Source organism: Triticum aestivum, chromosome 5A, assembly GCF_018294505.1.
Source record: "Triticum aestivum cultivar Chinese Spring chromosome 5A, IWGSC CS RefSeq v2.1, whole genome shotgun sequence".
NCBI classification, from domain to species: Eukaryota; Viridiplantae; Streptophyta; class Magnoliopsida; order Poales; family Poaceae; genus Triticum; species Triticum aestivum.
The window spans coordinates 521,851,197-521,859,343 of NC_057806.1; positions in this window are offsets into that span (position 1 = coordinate 521,851,197).

An 8,147-nucleotide genomic window follows, 5' to 3' on the forward strand; every position below is an offset into this window, starting at 1 on the left:
ATAGATTCATTCAAATTAAGTGGTTAAGTTACCTTGTTTTGCTAGGTAAGTAAGGGGGGAAGCTATATTTATGTTGTTCTCCCTACAACAATGTGCACACTTTTTATGGCCTAGCTAGATCTATGTATGTTCGTGGTGTTGCATATGTTTGTGGTGTTGCATATGTGTTTGTGTTTGGAGGTGTACCGGTATTTGAAATGTGATAGTTGCCAATATTTTGCCGGAATGTTGATTCATTTCCGTTTCGGCGAGAATTTTGGCATTAAGCATTCTTTTTGGTCCTATTTTTAGGGAAAGTCATGCCAAATTTTTTCTTGGTTCTAAAATATCGTTTTGCTCTACCCCGCAGGCGACCATGGTCCGCACGATGACCGAAGGCATCGTGAATAGGTTTTTGAGGTCCGCGAAGGCCGAGATGCTTCAAAAGAACGAGACGGAGATAAGATGTCCGTGTCGAAGATGCAAGCTGAATAGCCTTATTGCGGACCCGGATTCCGGGCAGGTGCGGGACCACCTGCTCTTGCGTGGTTTCATGGATGGCTATCGGTGGCAAGGTGATGAAGATGACTACGAAGTCGTCCATGGGGGCCGGGCAAGAAATGAGGAAGGGCAGCAAGACAACCACCGCGGCTTGGGGGGGGCGAGAAGACGAAGAATCCCCAGGAGATGATCACGACGGTGATGCTGTACACAGTCATCATGTAGAAGATGCAGGACATGATGATGATGCCGGCGGAGCAGACGACGCTGGACCATCGATGGGCTGGGTGCAGGACCCTCATATTCAAGAGCTGCTTCTCAAGCAGACGGATAACGCAAGAGCTGCCGCCCGAGAGAAAGCCAAGATGGATCAACTTGAGTTAGACGCGGTTACTCCATTGTATGAAGGATGCAGGCCCGAGGATACCCGCCTGAAAGTAATGCTCATGGCTCTGGAGATGAAGGTAAAACACAAAATGACCGACGCATGCTTCGACGAGAACATGTCATTCTGGCACGAACGTCTTCCCAAGGGGAACAAGTGCCCGACCAGTTTGGAGGAGGCAAAGAAAATCGTGTGTCCTCTGGATTTACCGCACGTGAAATACCATGTGTGCATGAACAATTGCATCATTTATCGGGACGAGCACGCGGAGTCTACCATATGTCCGGTGTGCGGTGTCACTCGATACAAGAAGAGGAAGAAAGCTCCTCGAAAAGTGGTGTGGTACTTTCCGATCACTCCTCGTCTGCAGCGGTATTTCGCGGACCCTAAGGTAGCAAAGCTCCTGCGTTGGCACGCGGATAGGGAGGAGAAGAAGCGAGAAGATGACGCAAATGATCCGGAGATAGATAAAAAAGACAAGATGCTGAGTCACCCTAAGGATGCGAACCAGTGGCAAGCGTTGAACTTCGAATACCCAGAATTTGGGAACGATCCAAGGAACATCATGCTGGGCGCGAGCACCGATGGAGTCAATCCGTTTGGCAGCCAGAGAAGCACACATAGCACCTGGCCTGTGTTCGTGTGGATGTACAACCTTCCCCCCTGGTTGTGCATGAAGAGGAAGTACATTCACATGAGTATGCTAATTGAAGGGCCGAAACAACCAGGGAACGACATCAATCTGTATCTGGGGCTGCTGAAAGAGGAGATTGACACGCTGTGGAAAACGCCAGCCAATACGTGGGACGCCGCAGAGAAAGAATATTTCCCTATGAGAGTCGCACTGCTCACGACGGTGCACGACTATCTCGGTTACGGATATCTTGTGGGGCAGGTAGTCCACGGATTTTCTGGATGCGTAAGGTGCATGGATGACACAACGTATCGCCAGCTAGATAGAGATCCCGGGTCTTCGAAAACCGTGTTCATGGGACATCGAAGGTGGCTTCGCGACGATGACCCGTGGAGGAAACGCAAGGATCTGTTCGATGGTGAAACCGAACCCCGAAAACGCCCGTGTACGAGGAGCGGCGAGGAAATAGACAAGCTGTTGAAAAATTGGAAAGACTGCCCACTGCCGGGAAAGAAGCAAAAGGCGCCAGAGCCGCTGCTGAAGGTATGGAAAACGAGGTCTGTTTTCTGGGACTTGCCGTACTGGAAGATCCACCGTGTGCCTCATAGCCTTGATGTCATGCATATCACGAAGAACGTGTGCGAGAGTCTGCTTGGTACCCTGCTCAACATGCCAGAGAGGACCAAAGATGGGCCGAAAGCAAGGGCAGACTTGAAATCAATGGGTATCAGGCAGGAGCTTCACGCTATATATGATGATGATGATGATGATGATGATGAGGCGAAGCAGGACACAGAAAGTCGTCGCAAAGGCAAAAAGGCCAAGAAGACCGGAAATGACTACCCTCCCGCGTGCTTCACTCTAAGTCAGGAGGAGATCGAGCAGTTTTTCACCTGCCTCCTAGGAGTAAAACTTCCTTACGGTTGCGCGGGGAAGATAAGCAGATACCAAGACCCAGCGAAGCAGAAGTTCAGCGGGATGAAGTCTCACGACTGTCACGTGCTGATGACGCAGATACTTCCAGTTGCAATCCGTGGGATCATGGACGCGCACGTCCGTGAAACGCTATTTGGCCTATGCAACTTCTTCCACGTCATCTCTCGGAAGTCGATTGGCGTGAGGCAACTCAGAAGGCTACAGGAAGAGATCGTGGTGATACTATGCGAGCTTGAGATGTACTTCCCGCCCGCATTCTTTGACGTTATGGTGCATCTGCTGGTCCATATAGTGGAGGATATCATCCAACTCGGGCCGACGTTCCTGCACAGCATGATGCCGTTCGAAAGGATGAATGGTGTCATCAAAGGATACGTTCACAATATGTCACGTCCAGAGGGAAGCATAGCCAGGGGCTTTCTGACCGAAGAGTGCATCTCCTACTGCACGAATTATCTAGGCATCGAGAACCCCGTTGGTCTGCCCGTCAACAGGCACCTCGGCAGGCTCGCTGGATGGGGTCACCGTGAGGGTCGCCGCGAAATGCATGTCGACTTCGAGGGTCGACTCGCCGACTTTGAAAGAGCAAACCTAGTCGCGCTACAACACATAGACGTGGTCGATCCTTGGGTGGTAGAGCACAAAACCTTTATTAAGAAGGCGTACAATGACCGAGGCCAACAGAGGACGGACGGAGATATACTCAAAGAGCACAACTCATGTTTCACGCGTTGGTTCAAGCAGAAGCTTCTGTCGTACCCTTTACATGAGGATTCTTCCGCGGAAGAACAACTCATATTCGCCTTGTCACAGGGCGCCGAGCACAACCTGATGACCTATGAGGCGTACGATATCAACGGCTACACATTCTACACCGAGGCCAAGGACATGAAGAGCGATGGTTATCAGAACTCCGGGGTAACGATGGAATCCTACACCGGTAACGACAAGGACAGATACTACGGAAGGATCGAGGAGATCTGGGAGCTGAGCTACGCTGGAGAGAAGGTCCCGATGTTCCGTGTCAGATGGGCCAAGAACGTCATAAAAGAAGACCGGTATTTCACCACCATGGTTATACCCGAAGCCAAATCCAAGACCGTGGGCGCAAACGTCACTGCGAAAAATGAGCCATGGGTACTGGCTTCCCAAGTGGACCAATGCTTCTTCATTACCGACCCGCCAAAGCCCAGTCGTGTTGTCGTGAGGAGAGGCAAAAGGAAGATCATCGGAATGGATGGAGTAGCCAATGAGCAAGACTTCGACAAGTACGGTGACCCGAGGATCGAACATGACGACGATGATGAAGTAGCAGCATACACCACAAGAAGAAGCAGGACCACCCTACCTAAAGGACGTCCGTTCCATAGAAGAACTCCATTTGCGAAAAAGAAGGGCAAGAAGATTGTGAACAGATAGCTAGCTAAGATCGATTGTATTTAAATCGTAGACTTCATTTCTCGATTATATTTCATGGGCACTTTTTGAACTATCATGAATATTTTTTAATTTTATGGACACTCGATCTCGATCCTCCTCCATCTCGATCGCTATCCCACCTCGCCAGATCCGGTCCACCGGCCGCCGCCGCCGACCGCCCGCACCCTCTCGATTCCCCTACTCAACCGCCGCCGCCGACCCCCCGCACCCTTCCCTACTCAACCGCCGCCGCCGACCCCCCGCACCCCTCCCCTACTCAACCGCCGCCGCCGACCCCCGCCCCCCTCCCCTACTCAACTGCCGCCGCCGACCCCCCGAACCCCCCCCCTACTCAACCGCCGCCGACGACCCCCCGCACCCCTCCCCTACTCAACCGCCGCCGCCGACCCCCCGCACCCCGCCCCTACTCAACAGCGGCCGCCGACCCCCCGCACCCCTCCCCTACTCAACCGCCGCCGCCGACCCCCCGCACCCTCCCCCGCTCCACCGGCATTACTGTTTGATGATATTTTTTTAAAAGATATTACTGTCTTATAAAAAAATATTACTGTTATGATTTAAACAAGTTTGAACATATTTAAACACAAGTAAGTATCAAACAACATTTTTAATGCATAAAAAAATTTGTGGAGCCTGGGAATCGAACCCAGGACCTCCTGGTGTGAGAACTAGCTGCTGACCAGTCGAACTAGTAGAGAAGACTTGATGTGTATCAGGTCTGGTGGTAGATAACCTGTTGGCTTGGGCAGAAGTAAAAAAAAAATTACTAATGGCGCACCTGGGTGAGGTGCGCCATTAGCATGTATGTACTTATGGCGCACCGAGGGGTGGTGCGCCATTAGTATTGTGCCCCTACTTCGTATCGATCCCCTCTCTCCCTCGCCCTCGCCCGCGATCCCCTTCCCCTCTCCTCTCCCGACTCCGCCCCGCCACCCTCGACGCCGCCCCGACACCAGCGCCGCCCCGTCCACACCACACCACCGACGCCTCCCTCTCCCATCCTCCCCTTCCTCCCCTCCGACCCCACCCCACTCTCGCCAGAGCAGCGCCGCCCCGTCCGCACCACACCACCGACGCCTCCCTCTCCCCATCCTCCCCTTCCTCCCCTCCGACCCCACCCCACTCTCGCCGGAGCAGCGCCGCCCCATCCACACCACACCACCGATGCCTCCCTCTCCCCATCCTCCCCTTCCTCCCCTCCGACCCCACCCCACTCTCGCCGGAGCAGCGCCGCAGGGCCGACACCAACCTCGCCCTCGCCCACGCGCGCCGCAACCTCCGCCTTGCCAAGTCCGGAGCTGCTCGTGGAGGAGACGTGGCTAGAGGCGATCTCCGTGGCTGGAGGCGATCGCCGGCCCACCGCCGGATCTCCCTGACGCCGGCCGACCGCAGTTGATACCCCTCATCCCCTGATCAAGCCTTCTTCAGAGAGAGATAGTGAGGTACCTCATCCCCTTCTGTATTTTACACTACACATACACATAATTTTGCAGTATATCAATGTGATTTTCCAGTACATCTCCATCCATCTGAATTTAACTCATATGCATAATTTTGTAGTACATTATGATTTCGGCTAGATGCGTATGAGTTCATAATTTTGCAGTACACATTACCGGGCTTCCTTCTCTCACTAGATGTAGTGCACAAGTAGATGAACTGATGAACTCATACACATAATTTTGCATATAATTTGTTCAACTATGTCATTATGATTGATAGAATGTAATTATTGAAGAATTAAGAGGATCAGAACCATTGCTTCTCTTTTTGAGAGACATGCTAACAAGAAAGGGAAGACATGCTAACAGACGCGCTCCACTATGCTGTTAGGGTTAAGATTTTTTAGTCCCCGCCCCTGACTCTGCTGCTGAAATTACCATTGAAATCGAGGTAAAATCACTGTTGAACTGGGTGTAAAATCACTACTGTTGATATTCAAATTTAAACTTGAAAATGAAAATTGAATTGGAGAATTAAATCACTGTTTTTTAGTCCCCATTTCTGAACCTATGCTAACCTTGCAAGCAGCATAACAGGCAATGTACTCCAAAATACTATAAGAACTGGAGTAAAAGATGACTGCATCTCACAGAATATAAGAAATGGGGACTCTTGGCTAAGTATGGCAATGCCACAGAGTATAAGAAGTACTCCTGCGTCTTACACAATGATAGGTCTAATTTATGCTACTCAACGAAAGAAGAAGAAAAATGCACTGGACATACACTGAAGAAAAATGCACTGTATCATCGGGTAATTGTCCATGGTTTATACCTGAAAATAAGTTTATCTCACGGCATGAATGTAAGTATCTGTTCCGCATTCATGGGCTATCTACCCAAGGTAAACCTAGAAAATGAGTTATATCCAGGACAAGCCACTGTCAATTAACACTATATACACTGCCAACTGTATTTAGTTAACATTACACTGCCACTACTATTCAGCACAAACGTTTGATCACCTCACTCTACTTACTATCAATTGACACTGTATAACTGTCAGCTCCATTCACTAGCAGCAGCCAGCACTTCTAAATCTAATCTTTCTTGGGCAAGCTCAGCTACTTGTTGTTAGTCATTCACTAAAAGATCCTCAACAGACTGCATGCATGTAGTATTAAATTTCTTGGACGGATCATCTCTTTTAGCAAAGGACTGTAATAATTAACTAACTGAAAATTTGACATTCTGGACTATGCTTGGCTCTGGTTTTGTGAAATCTCATCTCTTTTCTAGTGCCATGACTAGTCATGAATTTTATTTTACTTTCCCCACTTTATAACATTCATAAATTGTTTACTAGCTCAAGCTTCTCCTTTGCACTTTATCACTTCAATCTGCTGCTACCTCAAGCTTCTCGTTTACACTTGTGCCAAGTAGCATTTTTTCCTTGTATAATTATATGGTGGTTGACTGAGCTGCTACTTTTTCCTTGTAGAAGATCGCAGGTCGAGTGGGAGGGATCCAGTTGCAACGACACCGAATCACTAGCAAGGCAGCTGCCTAGAATAATAGGTTGACTCACCTATATATACTACTATCTTGCATCTCTCTCTTGTTTCTTCTTCTATATACTACTATCTTGCATCTCCAATTTTTAAGTAATCTTGCATATGTTAGAAACTACATATATGGTCTCCGGTTTTCTTACCTCTACTCTAAAACACCAACGCATCAACAAAAGAAGATGGTATTTTTGTTACGCTTTCAGTTCGTGTCAGCAGGGAGATATAATGTTTTACAATCTTTCTGGTTATATTGGAGTTAGGTTTTTTGAATATGAGTAGCAGTGACTTGGATATACCTTATGGAGTTGTAACAGTTCCTCTTGGTGCTTAGGTGCATTTTCTTTGTGTAACTTGGTTTAAAAATGTGATTTGCTCTTTTGTGGCATTTGGATGCCTAAATCCCATTTTCTTAATCATATTGCTTGGAAACTTTTGGTTATCTCCTCTCAGTGATGAAATAATTTATATGTACTGCACTTTTTTCATAATTAGGTAATAACGTTGGTTACAGTTTTGGTAGTTCAAACGGAATGTATCTCATTTTGTAGACAGATTATTTTCTGGAATATCATATATTCAAATTTGTAATGAATGATGGCTTCTACCTGAATTGGTAGACTCTGTGGTGTTAGTTTGTTCTAAATACAGTAAGATAATTTTAACAACTGTAGAACATGTTGAGATTTGCAACTTTTTGTGACATCAACCAACAGTCCTGTCACTGGGTTATCCTATTTTATATTTTTAATTACTAACTTAAGTTTGAGTAAACAGTGGCAGTGAAGTCCTCATAATAATCAGGCGGATGTTAACTTTTTTGTGGTGCTAGTTTGCTGGGTTTTGTCTCCGACCATCGTGTCGTGATGATATTGCAGGTACCCCGAGAGGCCCTTGAGTTTGCCGGAATGTCGATTAACTTCCGTTCCGGCAAATTCGGGTACTCCATATGTCCTATTTTCAGCAAAGGTCATGCTGAAATTTTTCGTGAATTTTAGCATGACTTTGCTAAAAATAGGACATATGGGGTACTTGTGACTAATGCATGGGCCGGGATATCTTAGTAGTTAATTAAGTAGGATCAAGTGCCCCGGCGTACTTAGGGTGCCTCGGCGTCGAAAAACCCTCAATGATAAAAGCTTAGATTTTAGGATGCCTCGGTGTTGACAAACCCTAAATGATGAGACCATGATCTTGTTCCTTGACAATAACCAACTTTTTGACCAAACTTTGTTTCTATTTAGAGAGAAACATGGCCCACA